This window comes from Dicentrarchus labrax, unplaced genomic scaffold (assembly GCF_905237075.1).
Source record: "Dicentrarchus labrax unplaced genomic scaffold, dlabrax2021, whole genome shotgun sequence".
NCBI lineage: Eukaryota > Metazoa > Chordata > Actinopteri > Moronidae > Dicentrarchus > Dicentrarchus labrax.
The window spans coordinates 782,522-805,999 of record NW_026136707.1 but is presented as its reverse complement, the minus strand read 5'-3'; the positions used below and the strand labels follow the sequence as shown (position 1 = coordinate 805,999).

The 23,478-nt window shown below is 44.4% G+C and overlaps 1 long non-coding RNA gene across 1 annotated transcript; it reads left to right on the top strand.

The window, feature by feature from the left end:
- Positions 1–5,683: 5,683 nt before the first annotated feature.
- LOC127367281 (uncharacterized) lies at positions 5,684–21,423 on the top strand. Its single transcript, XR_007885458.1, has 4 exons — positions 5,684–5,848; positions 10,912–11,195; positions 16,135–16,404; positions 19,587–21,423. It is a non-coding gene; the product is annotated as an uncharacterized LOC127367281 (long non-coding RNA).
- Positions 21,424–23,478: the final 2,055 nt, after the last annotated feature.

Here is a 23,478-nt window from a genome sequence, read left to right as displayed (position 1 = left end):
AAAGAAAGGTCTCTTTTTAGAAGAACCAAGCTTTTATTCTCATGGGAGAAATAAAAGTTCTGACCCCTGACAGAAATATTTATGAGCCAAATCTGCAGGATTTATTGTGTCAACAGGAAGTCAAAGGGAAATTATTTCATCTTTATGATTAAAGCAAAATTCAGTGTTTTCTGTCATTTCTTTTTCTTTTGTCTCAGCTCAGCCTCGCTTTTTATTTACCACCACACCACTGCTCCCTGCTTAATGAACTATTTAGGACAACAGTGGTGTGTGTGTGTGTGTGTGTGTGTGTGGTTTTGGGGGGGGGGGGGTTAGTCTGTCTGGTTTGGCACAAGGAGGCTGTTTGGCCCCCACGGAGCTCCAACAATATGGGCAGATTTTGAGGGACAAAAGATCCGAAGCTTTGAGTTGCAGAGCACGTCTCTGACACTGGGACACTGGTGTAGCTACTGGGGATCCTGGGATGTTATACTGGGAGACTGTGAGGCACAGTGCTGATGTGACAAGAGGCGCTGGAGCAGTTTACCTGCACAGCTGCACAACAGGTAGCAAGATTTAAAGAGCGTAAAATTAAAAGAAAACCACAAAAAGAAAGAAGCTTTATGAGTCAATATATTTCAAAATAAAAGCACCAAAAGATACCTTTTAAAAGTGGGTGTGGAGAGTCTTTGTTTGGTGGATGTTTATAAGCCTCTGATGTCTTTAATTAATCTCCGTCTTCCTGTTCAACGAACATCATTTTGCTGATTTCCTTCATCTGAAAACGATCCTGCCAGGGGCGGATCTAGAGGAATATTCATAGGCTGGCAAGAGGGTGGCAAGGAGACTTTAAAGGATGGCAGAAAGATTCAATTGCAAACAATGTCAATATTTGCTTGGAAAAAACCCCCAAATGAAGATATTTGAACAGAAAAACATTACATTATTGTGGCACATTAGGAAAGCATTTCAGATTAATATCCACTGATGGTGTTAGAAATCAGTAAATTACAAATCTTCTGTCTTTTTTCATTGAACTTACATTTTTCATTTAATCTAAAATATCTAAAATATACGGAAATTGTTCTTTTTTTTTTACACTTTTTTTTTTAATGAATTTAAATTAATGAGTTAAATTTGACAACATTTGACAGCAAACTGGGGTGCCATGCCACCCCATGCCACCCCTTCTGGATCCGCTCCTGAATCTGCAGATATTTGCTGCACTTCTTCTCCACATCTCCATTGTTCTGCCGTGCCGTTTGTTTCATGGAAAGCTCAGCACTGCAGATAAAAACACAAGATTAATGAGACAAATACGATACAAACACATTCACGATCAAAAAGAGGAATGCATGTGACCTTATGAAGTGCATTTGACCCCCGCTCGAAGTTGTTCTGATTCATGTTGCAGCATCTCAAAGACAATTTATCATCACAAACCCTCGCAGAAAAACATGATTTATTATTTCTTCACAAATTAAATTTATGAAATTAAAAAGAAAACATCCACTTGATGCTGAAATGTATTATCGTGTCTGTTAAAGAGTAAAAAAGATGCCCGACATTAAAGGGCCTCAGTCACAGAACCGTATCAGTTCTGAACAGATGGAGCAACACGTCTTCAGTTGATGAAAGGATGAGAGTGAGCAGAAGGTTCGGGGTTCAGATCCTCAGCACAGCAACCACAATCATTCAGTTACGAGAGGCGGAGGAAGAGTGGAGTCTCGTCAGGTTTCTTGTTGTATTTTCATCACAAAGTGTGTGTTATTTAATGAGCTGGAGGTCTGAATGCACAGTGTCACCTAAGAACCAGACTTCAATGGAAATTTGTGCTAATTTGAATGAAAATAAATTTACATTTTCTCATCAATCGTGTTAAAAACTGTACACCTTGTTGACTAAATCTAGGTTTTATTTGACAGGAAAGTCAGTGAAACCCTAAACAAAACCTCATTAACCACAAAAATAATGCAAGTTAACATCAATTCAAATCTTCCAAAGACAAAAATATAAATATATTTTTTCTAATAGAGGTTTCACTTCTTTTGTGGTGCATCTGAACTGGAGTTAATGGTTAATGAACACACTGAACCTCAACGATGCACCAGTGAACGCGCTCTGCATACAGGGAAGAAAAGAGCAATGCACACAACAAACAAACAAACAGAGAACAACAAGACAATAAATCTGTTTATATTCTGAGATCTGAAACATTTGCTACGCACCGTTCCCTTTTTTTGGATCCTGGTTCTCATTCACGGGAGTGTTTTACATGCTGGTCAGCAGCTGAACTGGTTCACTGAGGTTTTTTTGCTCAGTGTAGACAGTGTGTGTGTGTGTGTGTGTGTGTGTGTGTGTGTGTGTGTGTGTGTGTGTGTGTGTGCTGCCGGTTTAAAGACACAATCTGAGATCCAAATGTAAACAAAACAACAATCCGTAAGCAACATTCAGAGTGTAAGACAGGAAGCTGCAGTCACGCCCAGATTTGATTGACAGGTCTTTTAGTAGAGAGACCCTAATGAAGTTATTATCTAAGTTATTAATCTGTTTTAATTCTGTTAAAATGTTTGTTCACATCTGTAACTTCTGTTTTTTTTATTATATAATTCAAAATCCTCTACATGAATGTGAATACACGTGTTATGTTTATGGCCGTTAATAAGAGATTGGGCCTTTAAGATATCTCCCATGGAGGGTGGCCAAAATAACCGGAACACCTGCCAATCTAATGCAACCAAATACAACAGCTCTTTATTAAATACTGTAATGAAGCTTGTAGTGCTGATGAGGCCTGTACTTTGTGTTGCTGCTGGTTTGGATTTCATTATATCACCAGGTGCTTACAGTAAAAACTCTAATAACTCACTGCACTTTTTTACTTCCATTTTATAATAATAACACTTCATTCAATTCACAATAAGAAAGTAGAATTCGCACAAGCAGTTTACTGTATATTGTGTCAGATGTGCATGGAAGACTTCAGTGTCTGTGATGGTGGCTATCATGTCTGCAGGACTGGTTACAGAATGTTACACCGTCTACTAAATATCAGCCTGTCAATAGGAAATGAGACGCTGGTGAGGAACTCATGTTGCTCCATGCTGAATTAATCCAACTGCACAATTTAAATGTTTCTAATCCCACTGGCAGCCCAAAGCTGTGTCTACACAACGCAGTGTGTTTAACTGAAACTGCAAATCACCTGTTGATCAGCCATGTGTATGTCTAACACCTGCACAGTAATAGTTTAAATGTAGTGGTTGGGATCACAGCAATAGTTTGGGCTGCAAGAAATGAACATTGTCATTATAGATGAACTGGTCAGTTATGTTCTTGATTAATTGTTTAGCCTATAAAATATCACAAGACAATGCAACACTTCTCAGAGCCCAATGTGAGGTCTTCAAATGTTTGTCTGACAGTCCAGAAATATAAGATATTAAGTTTACTGACATATGTGGAAAAGAAAGTAGCTCCAGTTTGGGTTTTCCGCTTGAAATCAATAACTCACTTATCAAAGTAGTTGCTGATTCATTTTCTGTGTATTGACCAATCGATTAAATCATTAATGGTCTCAGCTAAAGTCAGAGTTGCAGTCAGAGATGTGATTACAAGCAGTGGTGGAAAGTATGAAGGTCTGCACTGCATTTACTTCACAACACAGTTGATGTAGTTTCACTTAGACTTCTACTAGAAATCTGTAGTTGCTTTGCAGATTGGGATTTTTCATGCAAAATTTATAATAATTTGACAAAATATGATGCATTGTTAAGATTAAACTCCCCAGCAGCAGTTCAAATCAGCTTCACCTGTGTGAGCTACAGCATAAAAATGATCAGTAATTACAAAGACGGGGATGTTGTAACAATTTATGTACAGAAATTTAGAATTTTAATTACAAAAATGCCAAACCTTTACTTGCAATACAATGTTGTTGTTTTTTTATATTTCTCCTTTCTTCCACCTCTGGTCACAAATCTGCTCATTACAGTTTTAAATACGGACGTAATACAATTTAACTTTTAGTTATATGCGTGTAGTTGTAGTCTCAATTGAGCTACAGTTGTAGTTTTAGTTCTATCTGTAATTAAAGTTATTAACAAAGTGATTAAAGTGCCTGCAGTCTGTGTTATGTCCTAAAAGCATCATTCTAATTACAGTTATAGACCTGCGTGCATAAATCTCTCATTCTGCATTCTCAACCGTGCGCAATATTTCAGTTACATTCCGAGAAAAACCTCTTATCTGGAAACATATGAGCTGGATTTGAAAGTCGGGCCTGTGCAGAGTAAACTGGGTACACTGGGAGGAGGAGGTGGCGGAGGGGAGGAGGGGGGAGTTTAACCGCCAAGCACTGCAGAAATGGCCTGATGGGTGCTAATGAACTTGGGATGTGCCACCACAATGCTGAGCGGCCCCTGGTCCACCTCGGTGCCCGGGTTCCCATGCAGCCGACGGAATAAGAGAGAGGGATGATGGGGGGGAGGAGGAGGAGAAGTGAGGGGGGTGAGGAGGGGAGGGGGGCGGCTGGATGGTGCACCCAGCCTATTGTGCCCGGTCCTTAGCCCATTAGCCACCACCAACCACTCCGCTTTCCCAAGAGGAGCTCGAGGCCTGCCTGCCTGCCTGCCTGCCTGGACTCGGTAACCAGGCATCGGCGAGGGCGAGAGGAGGGGAGGAGAGAAACAGTAGCCGTATTTAGAGTTTGATCTCCAGGAAAGCGTCCAAAATTTGGAGAGAAAGAAAAGGGGAGCCCGGGACATTGGTAGGCAGAGAGAACCCCCCGACAACAAACCGGGGGCTGACAAAGTTGTCTCTTTGGCAGTCGCGCCTCCTATTGAACCAGTAATTTATTCAAAGGAGATTTTTATCCCCGCGATCTGATTATTATGATAATCAAGTGACCCAGACCCCCTTTCTTGGCTCTTGTCTGCGGGCTCTGGGCTCGGCGGTGACAGTAAAAGCTGATTTGCACGGTCTTCACCCCCTGGTCACATTCCTGGACTCCTCTGTATCAAAGACGCAGACAATGAGAATAGTGGATGTGCGCACTTGATCCAGGCGCATGAGCGCAGGCCGCAGTCTCCGCCGGGGGCTTTGTGTCAAACGAATACTAGTAGCCAGACAAGATTACACGAAACTTTTTTATAATCCCACATGGGCCCAAACGGGGCTCAAAACGACACACTTGATAAGTGAAACTCCCGAACAGACCCACAATAGAGGCAGCACGGAGGATGCTGCATGTGCGGAGGCGCTTATGGTGCCTATTTATGCGTAATTAGGGAATTAATTATGAATCTGGGCTTCAGATTTTACGCTGTCTGAGAGTGGATGCCAATATTTTCATAATTCGGGTTGGTTTAGTATGAAATATAACATAAAATCAAGAAATCCAACATGAATTCAGATGATTATTTTCCAGGATTCTGATCCATAAAGAACTTGGGCATCCATGCTTATTCACGACCACGTCTGCTTTCATATCTTAGAGGGTGGAGACAAAAACAGACCTGCATCGTGTCATAAAGGGGAGGGCCTTGGTGGCGGTATATGTTTTTAGAGCAGGCATGTTTTAAGTTCATATTGCATCCGACGCTTGGAATGGCGAGTGCGAGGGACGGCGCGGGCAGGAGGGGGGGAGGCGAGATCCACCTCCGCGGGAAATAATGGGGATGATAATAAAAACAGGGGGAAAACCCGTCCGAGGGAAGCTGAATGGATGGAGCCAGAGAGACGTCACGGCCAGCCGCAGCCATGAAGACTGAGCGGTCCAGCCTCCGGCAGCTCACTTGGTCTCCATCTCCCGAGCTGCTCGCTTCTCGGTTTTGGAGCGCGGACGCCGCAGCGACTCGCAGACGACGGCGTGAGTATGAAGTATAAGCTGTGTTTTCTTTCCAGGGGCTGGGGTGGGGGGGGGATGCGAAGGCAGGTGCGGAATATCGGCTATAGAAAAACGGAGGAGAACGCGTTTGCATCCGCGCCGCGTCCGTCGCCAACCTGCACACACAACGGAGCAGTGCACGGTCTGGATGTGGCGGCAGCAGGCGAACATGGGCGATGTGTGTTTGAGCAGCAGGTCTTCAGCTCTAAATTTGACACATTTTCTTATTTTTGTCTCTTTTTCTGTCTTGATACTCTGAGGAGTGCAAAGTAGGAGAGGATATTTCAGTCAGAATGGCAGCTGTTGGGAGCGAATAGCAGGTGGAAACATTGCTCAGCACAAAATATGCACATTTTGTCTTTTATTTAATGTTCTGTTTTCAAACTGCATCAAAGGCTCCAGAGATAGATCATACGAATTCATTCATTTCTTGCATTGAGTGTGGAATGGTGTCCAGGCCCAGTGAAAGGTCACAGATGGACCGAGCCTGCACTCTCTGGTTAAATGATGAAATATATCAGTGAAAGAGCAACTTGTAATTAGACGTGGTTTGGCGCTGCTTTGAGGGAGAACTCCCCCTGTTTCACAGCCTCAATGACGCATTGTGTACAGGCTTCATATGCGCCATTCACAGGGAGCCACAAAGGCCAAAAGGCGCTTCCAGCCCTCATTTCATTTCTCATACACACCTCCAGGCGCTTAGCAGGGTCACTTTTCCAGCTCTGCTCGCCGTGGCAGCGGGAGCGGCAACATATGGCACCAAAAACCAACCCAATATGACACGATCAGGGTCTGGGGACAAAAAGACGGGACCTTTTTTTTCTCTTGTCTTTCTTTTTTTTCTCCCAAATTAAGCCCTTGCAGGACTCTGTGTGGCCATGTGGCTCAGATATGAGGATTACCAGCAGACAGGCCCGCAATGCATGCGTAATAAGACAAAGTGGTGTCGTTCACACCCATAGCTGGCGGATAAAGCGATCACAAGGCCAAATATCCAGTCCACACGTGTGCGCCGAGTACGAGGCCTGTGCCGAGAACACGTGTGCACCCCCCGGACACACCGGGGGAGAGAGCTGTGCCTTTGGAGCTTTGAGATGGCTTTAAGGCAGAAAAAAAAACTGGGATTATGCAACGTTTCACATGATGAACATTAGAGTATTAATGTGTATGCAGGCAGGGGTCAATGCAGTGGCAGAGATTGGCTCTGGAAAAGGAACAAAAAAATGTTTATCTTAAAACTGGAAATTTGGTATTTGATTAGATTTTTTAAATTTAGGTGAATTTTGTGTGTTTTATTTGTTCATTTATTGAACTAGTTGCACCACAGTACACTCACACCCTCACACAAACACTCACATACGGAGGCAAAGTTGTGTGTGCCACTGCAGTGTATTTTAGAGTAATTATTTTGCGACAGCCAATGACCATATTCCTTTATGTTCAAACATAAAGGCGCCACGTTGTGCGTTATGTTATTGTGACAACAGCAGAAATGTGCAGAGAATACATCACAGGGTCCACACGACTGAAGTCTGCACCTTTTCACGCCCACCATCACCGTCTTTAAAAAAAAAAAACATTTTTCATTATGGGAGCAAAATGCAGTTCTCTGATTGTCTTTACTGTTTGATGGAAGGCTGGGGTATGTACAATGGGGCAGTTCGGCTCCTCCGTGCTGTATAGTCCATTTGAAGAATAAAATGATCGTCTCTTTTTTCCAGGGATCCCTGGAGAGACATTCAGCGGCCTCACAACACGTGGCTTACTGTAGGTAATATTTGCTACCAGCTCTCACTGTCACATCACCCACAGGCTTCCGTAGTCAGGTTGGATATTATAGGAAGTTTTAGGGAATGATATATTTTATATTTGAAGAAATAATGGGATATATGGTAGTTTATAGTCAAAGCTGTATTAAGTTATACATTTATAGTTTTAAGGCAGATTAGAATTGATCATATGTAACAGGATGGTTTCTAAAGCGCAAATATGAGTTAAAGATTTAAACACAGATATTATAAAATCAGCCACAGCTCAACAAAACGCCATGCCAAAAAAATTATGACATTCTTTTGAAAAATTCATACAATATCAGGAATGTTCAGCAGCTTTAGTTTCATTACATACAGAACGTGTGGAGAATTAATTAAGTGATTTCTACAAATCGTCATTTTCAGCTGTTCAGCTCCACACACTACAGTGTGACTGTGACACTGTGTGTGTGTGTTCATCAGACACAAACCCACTGTGTGTCTGCCAACAGGCCCACACAGTCACCTCAGCATGCCACCTCCATTCTGGTAATTTCACAAAAACACATCCACCTTTAAATATCGCCATGACGTGTGTGTGAAATACTTTATATCGTGCGTAAAAGTCGTGCGTAATTACCTTTGTTGCCTCTAAACGCAGCTTTCAATCTGAGAATTCAACCTGTTTCATAAATTGTGTAAAACGAAATGATTTTAGCACGTGCTTTTAATCAGAGGATAGCCAACGAGGCTTTATAATAGGAATCAATTTCTTTCTAATCAGCTCTGCACTTTCGCATAAATTATTTCCAATTAGAGGCGCCGGATTTGTTGACGTCACGCACGCCTCGTCCAATGGCACAGCCTGATGAGGTTTGTTTAAATAGTGGAGAGAAACAACCTGGAGCTCGACTGATGCCTTTTATGTTTTGGGGGATTTTATCTGAGCTCAGGTGAGTCAAAGAAAAGAGGCCGCCGTCAGTGTGCCACTGTGAGGGTCTTTCACTTTAAACTTTTGCAGAAGAGAGACACTTTAAAATCTCCACAAGCTTAATTTTCTGAACTCACAAGTGATTAATTTCGCGGGTGAAATGCATCGTGAAAGGCGAACATTGTGGGGATAAAAACCCACAGGACAAATATTGAAATTGTATCAATTTATTAGAATTATATAACAGCGGCACAGTCACGAATAAGCCAGTGTTAATGAAGGGACAATTAATGATAATGGGGGAATAAGTGCAATCTGCATATAATTATCTTCCTCTTTATCCAGCTTGGAACTCGTGAAAATATTTCTGATCTAAAAACGAGTCATAAAGCTCACAGCACAGTCTGCAGCGATTAAAAATCCTAATGTTAATATCGCATCATTCCAGTGCAAAATAACATGTGATGAACTACAGATGAGTTCAAACACCAAAGTCAATTAAATGTTTTTTAAACAGGCAATAAAACTTTTTAAAGATAAAATAAATTGGAATTTTCAGAATGTTGCAGGTTATTATTGTACCTTAAATATTGTAAAATATGATGATATCAAATAATACTGATTATGTAATTAGGATATTTTTTATTAGAACAATAATAATGTGTCTTTTAATATTAATATGAATTATCTGATAGTCAGTCTGACTGAGCTATTTATGAAGTACACATGTTCTTTACATTTGTGACAGCAGCTGTCAGTGTGTGTGTGTGTGTGTGTGTGTGTGTGTGTGTGTGTGTGTGTGTGTGTGTGTGTGTGTTTGTGCATTGATACGTAAGTCTGGGTCAATATCTGATATTGTCTGTAATGATCTATCTTAACATGAAAGAACTGTGTGTGTGTGTGTGTGTGTGTGTGTGTGTGTGTGTGTGTGTGATCCAGTGCAGTAGCATTCTGAGAGCTGAGGCATGTTTCTGCTCTTAAAAGGGCCTCGCTTTGTCCTTGTGGATTGAAACAAAGCACCTTGACGAAGATCCGTGTTGTGGTGACAGCCCTCTGAACGGCAGAAAAACACCTTTTTAAAAACCGGCACAGATTCAGACAGAATAGAAGGAGACGACCAGCAGCTGTTTATTGTAACCTGGAGGGAGAACAATGCCGGTGGGATTTGTTGTTTGCTAACAGGGGATGTAGCCGTCTCTGCTAACATGTTGCCAGTCAAGTCGTGTTCAGGTTTGGGTGTGTGTGTGTGTGATGGAGGCCGAGAATATTCTGCGCCTCGCCCTCCTCTGTCACTCTCTCTTTCTCTCATTCTCTCTCAATATCTCTCCATCTCTCTCTGCTTTCAGGCAGTAGAGCTTTACTTGGTGGTGGCGTTGGTGGGGGAGGAGCCTGCCACAACAGGGATCTGGGCACACAGAGCAGCTTTAATTAGAAGGGGCCTTGTGCCATGTGCCACCACGGCATGTGAGAAGAGTGTGTGTGTGTGTGTGCGCGTGTTACAGCATTGTCTATACCCGTACAAGTGTTTTGTGTGTGTTTAGCTTTATTTTTGCATGTTTTTGTGGACATACAGTATTTGTATGTCTACTGGGTGTGCTGTGGATGTATTTGTATTACATTACTGTTAGTGTATATGCATGCATGGACATTTTTTTTGTGTGTGTATGTACATCTTAAACCCCTCCATCTTCGCTTTGACGCCAACCTTGAGCGCCGGCCGACTGCTTTGGCATCAGATAATGTAAATGAAGACAAACCAGTTTCTTTTGTAGTCAAACAGCCAGGATCTTTTAATTTAAAAATGCATTTGGGCCGTGGTGGGGGGCGGCGTTTGAAGCCATCACCCTCCTATGGAGCCAGTCAGCGGGTAAGACCGATGCGCCATAGGGATGGGCGCTGGGCCGGAGAAGGCAAGGTTGGTGCGATAGCTGGTTTGGACTGGTTCGACAACTTGCGTACATTTTTTTTATTGGTGCCTCTCACTGATTGTTTGACTTTGGGGAGTTTTTGATATAGAGGCATTACCCGCAGGCCAATCAAAGCATTCTGGGCACAATGGGAGGTTTTTAATTGGCCGAGGCAGTTTGAGGTGGGGTGAGGGGCCTCTTGGTGACGTCACAAAATGAAGGGTCAGGACATTTAAGGGCCGCTGTAGGTTCAGTGAGGAAAAAAGGCCCCAAGCAAGAAGAGTAACGTCTTTGTTCGGAGTTGGTGTTAACTGCTGTTGGATCTTTACGGATTTCCAGACAAATTTTTGATAGAAATTTGAATTCCTTCCAAAGTTAGTCTGTTATCATTTCAATTATTTAAATAAAGAAACATATAAAAATGTTTTTATTAATAACTTTCTCCTTTGCTTATAGGTCAGAACTTGGCCCATGTCACTTCGCCTGCGGCTTGAGAGGATGGGTAGCCTTAGGGGTTGGTTGTTATCTTTGGTTATCTAGCTGTATGAGTGATGTACATTCTTCATAAAGCTAGATAACCGAAAGTAACAAGAATCCCATTACGCTCCTGAAAAGGCATCAAGACCCCAAACGTGCCTCCCTCCAAAAAAAATAAACACAAACTCTGCCACAAGAACTGCAACAAGAGAGAAGAAAATGGACGACATTCAAAAGGAGATGGGAGCAGAATGCAGCAAAAGGTATGGTGCACGATTATATGTGTGTGAGTGACAAAGTTTCAGACCACAAGGCTTTAAGATCAACTTTACTGTAAAGCTCTGTATATATTTTCTGTTTCGATCCATCAACATTTAGAAAGAATACCTTTGGTAGGCACGTAGAAATAAATGGGACATTGCCGCACATATTCCCTACAGCTCCCTGCAGCCAGTGGCAGTGATCCATAGCAGTACGGTTGGTGCAACAGGATCACTTTTAATCTAATAAGCCCCATGATCCTTGTGTGTGGGGCTGCATGCAGGGGCTTAGCCATAGTATCACATGGCCGAGAGTGACGGGCTTGCTGAAAAAGACCCACACTGATTCACCAAAGCTGATGGACAAGTCTTTTAACAAGTCGCTGTTAAGCTAATCAGTTTGCTAGCCAGTGTGGTCAATGCTCTATTCATTTGGCTCCATGAATTTCAGCTTTGCTTCTTGCATCTTTGGCATCAAGAGAACATGCAATATGTAAAGAATGTGGGCCTTTTATATCATAGGAGCTGCATACGGTGCTATGAATTATACATATGTTCTGACTTGGATGGGATTGTGTGAGTTAAGAATGCTCCCTCCAAGTTAATCCGGGCTCCCAACTCCCCGCCGGCACCTAAGCGAACAGACAAGAATTTGTTTGAGGCCAATTTTGTTAAGTTAGCCGTTGTTGATTTTTTTTTCTCCTTCCCACCTACTCCTTTCACCCTTTTGCATGAAAAGATGTTTGATTTGGGGTCCTGGTCGTTGTTTGATTTGACGTGACAGTTGGCTTGGTTGTGAATGGGCCGTGGCAAAGCCTCCATTGCATGAGGTGCTACCATGTGGAAAGGCCTGATGGGATCTTGCTGAATGCTGCTGCTGTGTGCGCACAAGGCTCAGGGGGGGAGTGGTGCAGGGGCAATCAAGCAGAAAGTGCCCCCAGTGACGAGATCCATGAGCGAGAGAAGGAGAACAATCTGAGCCTGAAGGTTCTTTGCCCAGGCTCATGGTGAGGAGTAATTGGTCAATCAGATCTTCAACCTCAAGGCCTCTGATGGCTGATTGAAGGTGTGATTTCTTTTTCTGCCCATCAAAGCTAGAGGGTCACTCCTGCTGAGAGAGGCCGCTAAGGATTGTTTCCAAGGTCTCATGGCTTTGGAGCTACAAGGCTAGCAGTGAACTCCAATTGTAATACATATTCCACATGGCGGTTTGCTGTCTCAACATGGCTCAGCTAAAACGTCGCCCTGGAGTTTGGATATATTCAGCTTGACATGGTACAAATGCTGAACAGTTGTGCAGGGCCGAAGTGAAATACCTAAAAGCTTGCGTGGCAACCTCACCTCACAATGTCAATCTCTTCGAGCCCTGCAGTTGTGCCTGCCTGCCTGCTGCATTGCAGGTGCTGAGTGTGACATTTGAGCTCTGGGCTCAGCTAGCAAGAGAGAGGAACGAGGGTCTTGACAGGAAGTGACAGCCGGAGATGTCACCTTCTTGGATGGCAAAGTAGTACCTGGTTCCCTCTCTATTATGCTGCTTCCACCACTGCCGCTGGGTTTTTATTGTGTGCAGTGTAGACTTATGATCGTGGCATGGTTTTGATCTGTTATTGTAAATTATAGATTAATGATTGTGCCTACTTGTGCTGGTGCATTTTGCATGTACAAATTTCAGCATTTAACAGGTACAAGCCAGGCAGATTTTGAGCAGTGTAAAGATAAGTTGTCTCCTTGTGCTCCCTTTTTGTGTCAGTTACAGTGTTGAGGCTAAATGGGAACTGAAGTCTTGGACAGATTGTGTTTATACCCTAAGCATTGCCCTGGGAGACGCATGTCATGTTGCAAATGCTTTGTGCCGGCTCCGTGTGTGGCACAGTTATATCACTAACACTTCACACTGGGGACCCCAGAGTAGAGACTGTCTTAGCTTCTGCTGCCTGAAAATGGCACAGAGATGGGAGAGTTCCTAAAAATCACCTTAGGGCCTTTGCTCTCTCTCTTTTTCTGTGTCCCATGGCAGTGTCTGAAATAGAAAGAGAGCGCAAAGAGAAAGGGTGGAGAAGGAAAGAAGGCAGGGAGAGGAAAGAAGAGGAGGAGGGTGGTGGGTTTGTCTTAGCTTTCATGCACTAGGCAAGCAGATTTAGACTCCAAGTGTCAAATAGAAAAACAGCCATTGTGGTCGGGTCCTACTTGCCCCCCCACCAGTAGACTTTACAGTCAATAGAGCTAGTCCACTTGTCACTGAGGGACAATGCGCCCCTTTGCCTCCCTTTCACCCCTGCCGGGTCCGAGCAGCCAGACAGTTTTTTGAATAAGACCCAGTGATTCTTGCCCCCTTTTCTCTGCCTCTCTTTCTCTTGACGGAACACACCAACAGGGTTTGGAAAATGGCTTCGCTGTTGGGCTGGAGCAGAAGGCCAGACCCTGTTATTTTCTACAACATCGGCATTCCCTCCACCCCCATAGACTCACAGAGAAATGAATGTATCTTAGGCATTTGCAAAAGTCAATGGGCCTCCCCAGACAAAGGAGATTAAGTTTGGCAACTTAGCAGTAACAGGTGTACTTTGACTGTGCTAGGACCACACGGGGGGTGACTGCTGTTGACTGACCCGTTGCTCTGTTTGACTCCCTGTTGGTTTTGAGTTGTGAGGAGATAAAGATGAAATTTGCTTTGTGTTCTCAGACGACAAGGATGCTTCAGACCTTGTCAGCTTAGAAGTTTTAGTCGAGAGTGTGTTTGGCCTAGCTGTCTAGCACTGGCCTCTTATCATTTTTACTGCGTTTGAAAATGTAGCTCAGTTTTGCAACATTTCTTCACTGATTTGCCAAGTTTTCTCCAAAGGGATTCTGCAGATATCTTTAGATCTCGAGCTGTGCTCACCCAAGGGAGCGAGTTAAGGGTAAACAATGCGGGCACACAGAGGAAGAAAGAAATATCAGAGGGAGTGCGGCACAGCACTGGAGCATGAATACATTTTCACATTTAGAACTGAGACAGTGATGTTTTAAGAGGGGAAGTATCTTTCAAAGAGAATGAGTGAAGCCTTTTCTATCCATACCTTCAGTATTTTCAACCACAATAAATTGAGCCATTCAGCAGCAGTATAAACAGAGACACTCTCAGAGCCAGAGCAAAACAGTGCATGCATTTGTTTGTTTCAGTCGTTAATAAAGCTTTTACCGAGAGCCTCGGTCCTCAGAAAAAGCCCATTCTGGTGAAATGACTTGGCAAAGCATCCGATGGAGGGTCTGTTCAGACTGAAGCTGCTCCCGCTGCCATTGTCTAGCTCTCTCTCACACACCTACGAGTCCAGAGTAAGCACACAATTTCATTGTTGCGTGAGCTGTTAATATCAGAGGCTTCACAATAGAGCCCATTCGCCATATTTGCATAAGGCACTTTTCCAACAAGGACCCGGAGAGGGCTTGAAAGCTGGCCCACTCCAGTGCCAATGGCAAAAAAATGTCAAGTGCCAATTAGGAGAGGTTTGCCACCATTCAGCAGTACCCCACCCCTGTAGTCCTTCCCCTCCCTGCATACCCACCCCAACTCTCTCACACTCCAAGTCACCCCTGTTTTTACCACCTTATTCCAATTTCAGACGTAGCCTTCCCCTACTGACACCCAGAGACAAAAGCTGGCTCCCTCCTCTGCTGGCTAATGGAGGATCCTTTCTGCTAGGCTCAGAGTATTAGCAAAATCAGACAGCGTGCTCTGTTCACCGATTAGTCAGCTTTCTTTGTTGATTTCTTTGAATAGAAGGGTTCATGAACTATGCAGCTAAAACCTGCAAGACATAGACTCCACCTGCTGAATATTGAACTTAGCAAGCCGGCTACATTGTGCTACTTTGGTTTTAGACTCACAGGTTTGCACGGGCAGGTGTGGGTAATTGAGGGAAGGATTTTGGTCAAGACAGATGCTGATTTCAAGCAATTAAAAATAACCCCTTTCATCTGATATCCACAGTGGTCGGGCTGTGTTATTGCTAATAGCACTTAGCCACCTAATGACTTGCTTTAAGCTAGTCCTGCCTATTATTTTGCACTGATGCATGTACAAATACGGAGCATCCTATTATGAGAATAGCTGCAGTCAGAGACCATTTGAATTGAGAGCAGCACAGGCTTTGAGTCAGCTGTTAAGGCTAAAAGAAATGCTCAATAACACTACAGTTGGATATACCAGAGCTACTTCAAATTCAGGTTTAGCTTAACTGGTGAATGTCAACAGTGCCGAACAGCTGTTTACAATTCTACCGAAGCTGAAAATGCGGCATTATTTCCACTAATGCTTAACTGCAGCTGTCAGATACAAAGTACGTGGTGACAGGAATGTAGAGCATCATCAGTGTCCTTGAATTTAAGTAACACAGTGTTTACATTTGCTACAAAAGGCACAGACATCAAATTAATAAAAAAAACCTGGTGTCCTATAAAATGACAAGGATGCTGCAAATTAAATATAAAAAAATTAAGTCGTAGACACAATACAAAGAAGGTAATCGTGTTTGTCCAATTGGGCTACCGTTGTTTTCCACAGAGCATTTACCTAACTTACCGCCTCCTGCCACTCAAAAGGATTTTTCTCTTGTCCCTTTTTCTCTTTCATTCTTTCATTCAATCTCTGTGTCGAGTTTTTTTTTTTTCTTTCCCACCCTTGATTCTCAGATGGTTGGATCTGATTTGCATGCATTTGCATAATGAAAGTCATTTGCATGCTCAGGGGCAGACTGTACCATGAGAACAGACATGAAAAGGTGTGTGTGTGTGTGTGTGTGTGTGTGTGTGTGTGTGTGTGTGTGTGTGTGTGCGCGTGCGTGTGTGTATACATGCGTTCACGTGTGTGCATGGCTCGCATTCTATGCTTCCGTGAGCTATACATAAACCACATTCTTAAAATTTTCTCTCTCGCCCTCTGATTTTCCCGTTTTCTGTGCAGGCTACCACCATCACCACACCACTGAAGGAAAGCTGGCAAAAGGAGACTGAAAAACAGAGAAGAAGGAGGAGGAGGGGTTGCTGTTGATTCTGCCCTCCCTCTCTCCTCGCCCTCCTCTGCATCGCCTCTTCCCTCCTCCTCCTCCTCCCTTCCTCCTCCGCTCCATCCTCAGCAGACTGCCCCTTTTTCCTGTACAGCGAGACGCAGCCCGCGCCACCATCTTAGAGCAACGCTGGCATGAAATGGAAGTGGGAAGACCAGTCAGTGCAGGTAACACACCAAACCCACTGCGCCCGCCATGCTGCATCTTTCCACCGGCGCCACCCCGACCCCCCATCCTCTCCTCTTCCACCTTCCTGTGCCCTCGCTCCTCCTCTCCAGCGGGCTACAGCCTCCGTTTTAATCACCTCGGATATTTTTGTTAATTGCAAGATTCACAAGATGCGCCGATGGGTGGAGGGGAGGGTGAGTTGATGTGGGCGGAGCGTGTTTTGTATGTGTGTTCACATTAAATCACTCTGCTCTCAATGCCTCTCTCAGGAGGCTTTCAGTGGGCATCTGTCCTCTGAAGCGCCATGTTTTCTTTCCCGTTTGGGAATTCTCATGCCATCCTCACATGCGTGCCCCGACATGGCGGCGGCTGCCATTTTGGAGATATGATGCAAGCCGTGCCTTCTGGACAATACAGAGGCACAATCCAGAACTCCATATAGTTGCTCACAGACATAAAACAGCGTGTGTTACTGAATGACGTCTGCCGTAACAGAGTTACGACTTTTAGATTCATTCTAAAAATCTTTTTTCTTCACACACATCGCACATCTGTCGAGTGGAAAGTGATGATATCCATGAACCACCATTCAAAATCTCATACAGGGACACTGCAGCATATAACAAAACCAACACAAAGCAGGAGAGAGATGGACAGAGAGAGAGAGAAATAATGGAGAAGAGATGGTGAAGAAGTGAGAAAGCGGGACCTTGATAGGCAGAGTCTCAGTACTGGAAAGCCTCTCTTTGTGCGAGTGGCCAGTGTTGGAGGGCAGTCGGTGCTTAGACAAGTCGAGTATTGTTCTCCCTGAGCGAGCTCGTTATAGTGCAGCATTATTCCAACCGGGGAGCTCCGAACTTTGAAAACCGCTTAAACCAAAACACCAATTAGCATCGGCTGGGCTTGATTAAGTAAGGCAGCCGGTAAACAATGCACGGCATTGTCCTCGCAACAGAGAGACCTCCTTTTGTTTGTGTCTGTGGTGTGGAGGTCAGAGAGACAATGCTAATGCTAACTTACAGTAGGATGCCAGTCCACAGGCCTAGCAGCGGGACTGCTGATACCCCCTGTTGGGTCAAGGTGAGAGAAGAAAAGGGGACTGTTGCTAAACACTAGAAAGCATCTTGTCAGCAAAGGCCCAAGGTGACTTTCCCGTTCTATAAGAGAAAGTTAGGAGCGAAAATTTTAAATTCTTTGGCCAAAGTTTGAAAAAGAGTTTAATTTCACATACACCATTTTTCATAAAATTTCCAAACTCATTTCCAATATTTACACAGACTATCCCTAAGTGATACCAGTTCTCAAATTAGGTCATGCCAAGCTTTTTCTACATTTACATTTTTGACGATGCAGCCTTTAAAAGCGGAGGCGTCGCTTGGCTTTCCTGAGAAGTACTGTGGTAACTGTGTCAAACCCAAAGCGCACTAATCACGGCCAGGCCTCCATAAACAGGTGGTAGATTGAGCAAAGGGGGCCGGGGCCATTCTCAATTTACTGTGTAAATTATGCAGAGCCCAAAACAATGCAAACAGTAGACAGTGGAGTGGCTGGCGTTGGCTAATGAGATGATGAGAAGCCTGGGAGGGCTGGGAGCTAGTCGAGGTGAGGGGGTGGGCACGGTCGGCAGCTTGTGTCTGGATCTGTGTATTCGTGTGTGTGTGTGTGTGTGTGTGTGTCTCCGTGCGAGTGTGTGTGAGGGTCTAGAGGAGCTTTGGCAGGGGAGCAGACACTGTCCCGTCTGCACAAACCCCATCGTCAGCACCCCTCCTGCCCAGACTGAGTGCTGCAGAGGGAGGGGAGGGTTAGCAGGCAGCTGGGGCACCCTGCCCCCATTGCTCCAGCAAGAGCACCAGCCTTGGGAACCTCTGTGGCAGGGGTCCCCCCCAACACTGGCACGTAGGGGCCCCCCAAAAGTCTGGCTGCAAACCCCCATTACCACCAACCCCTCCTCCCTCTTGTCTCCCCAACCACCACCACCCCACCCACCCTAATGTGAGGCTGGGGGCCTGGGAAGGACTTCAAGTTCATGGCCAGACCTCCTATTGAGCTGACAGCCTGACTGTTTGCTCAATTCGGCTCCCTATTCAGAGCCGTGCTGGAGGGGGGAGTGTTGAGAAAGAGCTGGAGGATGGGGAGGGGGGGTGTTGCTAGATGGGACACCGTAGCACTGTGATAGCTATTCATTCAGCAGGGGGAGACAAGTAAAGAGCGAGGGAGAGAGTGAAGAGGGATGGGGGGTTCGAGTCGGGGTGCATAAATAAAAAGTGAGGAATCCGGGCTCAAAGTTTGCTTTGAGCGGTGTGCGCCTCTCTCACACTCTTTTAGACTCTTAATTACCGGCGCCTTCCACTTTTCTCTCTCCCTTTCTCTAACTACACCCCCCCCCCCTCATCCTCATCCCCATCACACACACTCATGAACACACACACAAAATCGCAATCATTCTCATCATCCCCTCTATCCCCTGGTTTTATTAGGCCACATGCTGGGGCTGTAAATTTACCATTAACAAGCTTATTCACTGTAGTCCTCTCAACAAAACAAGACCATGATGCCAATAACTCAAAGCGACACCAATACCCGAAACTGCCTTTTATACCACCACCCTCCGCTGTTAGCCACTCCCCCCCCTTCCCCCCTTCCTCCCTAGCCGAGTGCACCCGCTCTGAACAGCGGCGTAAATGCCAAGTCTAACATGATGCTTGCTAATAGCTCAGGCGATGCTAATTAGCACGATGGTTGTTGATTTCTGCCACTAAGCTGGACGGCTGCATTATCGGTTCACTCCGCACTCAGTGACCCGCTGTAATATTTTAAGTTGCTTGTCTGAGCTGCTTGAAAATGTAACAAAAAAAGGGGGTTTGGTGGGCTTCTGAAGTCCAACTCAGCCTAGATTAGGGTGTGTCACATGCTTCCTCTTTGTATTAGCAGTTCGTAGCGTACCAGGCTCCTGTTAAGGCCTTTCAACTTCAGCCCCAATCCCTTCAGCTGGTACATGGAGCTGCGCTTACCTCGGCCAGATTTAGGACACACAAGAAATGCCCCCATAAGTTATTTTTCATGTGTGAAGAACAATGGGGACAGGCCTTCGTTTGATACACCTAAATTATCATTCACAGTCCACTGTCTCAAATAATTGTTTTGACATTCACATGATTGGCCCTCATCTTTCTCTTTGCAGGTGAATGCAGGGGGATCCTAACCGGCCCGAGCACACAACGGAGGGATAGCAGATTCCTCCTTCAGCGGCCGTTTGCCGCCTTTAAGGCTGGACTACACAGGGACGCCGCCGCTGATGTCTGCACGGGACTCAGTGGCGATTACTGCTGTGACTTTGGAACATCGGCGCGCTGTTTGTACCTCTTCGATGCTGCTGCGTGATCCATTATTTGACCCAACGGTCAAGTGGGACTGGTTGCGAATGCCTTGTGGTGTTCTAGCAGAGCAAACATCATGTTGGACTGTCGAAGACAGACAGACTCAGACAGAAGATCAGCAGCTTGAGGTGTGGACGAACTGGTCCCTGATTGTGACTCTTGTCTTTATACTTTTGAGGGTGTGGCGCTCAATTTTGTAATTATTATTCCTATATATATATATATCTACCTGTAAACAGTATTACTTAGACATGAAGCAATATAATGTGTCTTCAACTAACATAGGCCATATTTGATGAGTTGTAGCCCATGTTTAGTTCCATTTCTGTTTTGTTATAGTTGCTAGGACTCAAAGACACGTGAATGTGAGACCCACGGCAGCAGTGAATAATACTGCACTGCGATTGGACAGCTCCGTGTGTCGGCTGACACAATGGCGAAGGAGTGAGCTGTCGTCTTTATACTCTATGCAACTGTTTTATCTTTTTTTGTTCATTTTTCCCAGTTGGGCAGAGCCCCTTTTATCCTTACTCTGGATTTTTACATTTTTTTTGGGCTAGCAGTTTATTGACATTCCTTCAGACATCATCAAGAGAAATGGTTTCTGAGGAGCCAACATTGCCGTTGTTAATGTACTGACACAGATAATACATGTGTGTGTGTGTGTGTGTGTGTGTGTGTGTGTGTGTGTGTGTGTGTGTGTGTGTGGGTGATGGATGACAGAATACAGCTCAGTTTCATATGTATTGAATCTCATATTTGCAGCCTTAACAGACTTTGATTTGCAGCCATGAGCCACAGTCTGAGTAAATGTGGACTCGCACGTTTAATATTCCTGATGGCAGAAGTGTGTTTGATCAGCAGGAAGTAGCAGAGCAGGGCTCATGGCTGCGTGTATACAGAACACGCCACGCTATTAAAACCTTCCCAGCAGGCTTTGAGACACAGCAGTTTGGTTCATAGCAGTTACCTGCTTGGCTGTAATGATACATCTTTGGGTGAGACATGACAAATACATTGGCTTCAAACACTGCCTTAATTTCCTGTCCTTGACATTAACACACACACACACACACACACACACACACCCAAATGCAATAAAGCAAGTACTATCGCAGCCTAATTCATTCTATATTAATTTTCGGGAAGTGGCAAATTTTTTATTACGATTGATAATCTATGCAAATCTTTTAAATATTACTTTAAACAATCTATGTCTATGCAGTGCTTTTGCAATTGATTCAAGAGAGACTATCTTGGCCTAATTTAGAAAATGTATTCTTTTGATAATCATGCACATCCCAGTGCTCAAGACAATTACTTATCTGCCTGGATAAGCTTGAAATTATGTTTTTAATCTTTAGCAAAAAAAAGTCACTCTTCTGATATCAGTCCAGAGGCATGAAAACCACGAGTTGTGGTCTAAAATAATTAAATCGGTTGCACTAATTCTCTTTTTCCCTTAAACGCAGATCAAACATATCTATTCAGCTATGCCTTCGTGTAGCTTATTGTTTTATATAATCAGCAATGTTTGTGTTATGCAATCTAATCGCTGTGATTGAGTGTTCACCACATGTGCCTTTGTATGGAAAACTGTTGGAATAGTAATAAAGGTTTACATTGAAAACAACTGAAAAATGGCTGTTGTGCATGTTTTGTGAATTTGATCTGCATTTTATCAGGTGGCAGGGTCATTTAGTGATGGCTGAACATTCTGCAGCTGTGTGCGCTGCTGGAGTGTCCTTGAGCAAAGCACTGAGCTCGGTCACGATTCTGAAAATCAATAGAGATGTAACTCAGTGAAATATATAAATGTAAATAACTGTCTATCAAGGGAGACAGGACGTAGATTGAAGCTTACAAAAAGACAAAAAATCTAAATATACCAGAGAGCTGGCAGCTTTTCTTAAATGTTTGGCTTTTTTTTTTGCGTCAGTCACGTCTACAGAGAAATCAACTACATTTCAGTTCCAACAAAATGTTACAGCCAAATGAAAAGATTATCACAATTCCCCTGAGATCAAACAAATTTCAAAACACCATCAGGGATGTGGGTTTATTTTCTGTAGTGTTTGGCATCAAGCTAGACAGCAGAGCTCTGTCCTCTTTTAACGTAGAATGAATCAGTGCGAGGATGCCCTCTGTAGTAGCCAGCGAAAAACCCAACCTCATTGTTGCCGTATAGATGAGTAATAAGCCAACATGCATCTACACACATGCAATTAACCTACTGTTATTCCAAATTTGAGTAAAACAGATCATCACAATCCAGGATGAGAGTGTTACTGTGTCTTTGTGTGCAGCACCGGTGTTGTGCAGAACATTTCCCCTGCATGATTTGCTGTCTGACACCACATATGGCAAATGCGCCAACACCGACATATGGGCCCCTCACAATTCATTAGCATTGTCATGTAAAAGAGGGTAATCCCAGTGTAAAACAAATGAAATGTAACCCTTTACAGTACAGGTTGATCACGCAGCTCTTTTCATTCATTCCCCTCTTTTATGAAGTCTTGTGTAATTCAATGAAAGAGGTTTTTAACGCAGCTCCAACGCACCCCCATGGGTGTCTGCATCCTCGGTGCGTGGCAGCAGAGGCTTTACAAGCCGTTCTACTCTTGTTTACAGCCGTGCTGTGTGTTGAAATGAGCCGTAGTACACATAAACAGCATCTCCATGCAAATATTACAGTGCCCTTATTAACCAGGGCAGGCAGCAATTACATTATGTCCCTGGCGTTAACATCCAGAGAGCGAGCGCCGTTCCTCTGTGACAACTCCCCTCGCCCTCAGTGTTTCTTGGCGGCGTTATGGCCCTCATAATCTGATTCACAGTTTTTGTCATGCTGCCAAGAGGCAAGTTGCATTAGCCAAGCACTATAGGCCTTAATGAACTGAGTGTCAATGTTAAGCACACTAGAGCAAGCTGGAGTGACGGCGTACAACCAGGCTGTCATTTGCAGCCATGTTGGATCACAGTCTAAGTTATAGTCGTTCACGCTCAAAGGTTTGTCTCTGAGACAAAAACAAAAACCTCCACCCTTCGTTATGCTTGATGTGTTGAGCATCCTAAAGGACAGAGAGTCGTGTGTGTGAGGAGCTGCTCTTATCGAGTTAGGGTGTGGCTTCCTTTTGACATAAAGCACAAAATGGCTGTTCGCTGCATCCCATCCTGAGACTGAGGGGATCAGATTCCAAGATGGCGCCGCAGTGACATTAATGTAGCTTGGATCGGTTTAGATCATTAAAAAAATGGAAAGGCCGCACCTCCAGCCACAACGATTTGATGGACAAGTACACAAGGGCCGGTGGCAGGGGGCGTCCAAAGTGGGAAATGGCGGGTTTTGGTGCACGTCCAAGGTCTCGGGTGCTGCTCCTTTCACAAGTTCCTCAGAATTGTCATTGGTATGCAGGAATGCGCCCCTAGTAGGCCATTCTGTGTGATTTTGGAGGGAAACGTGTTTGCAACCGGTCGCTAGGACAGAGGATGTGTGTGTCTTTGGATCCGACCGTGGTCATTGCCAAGAAAAAGTGGGCGTCCGTCCAGATCTGTCCACCTTTGTGAGCTGCCTCCCAGTGGTGCGGGCCGGCAAATCTGTTCAGCGAGCAAAGACAAAATGGCTTCAAATGCTTTGAAGGGTACTTCGTCCTGTGAAATGCTCCAATTATAATAAATATAGACGATGAATAA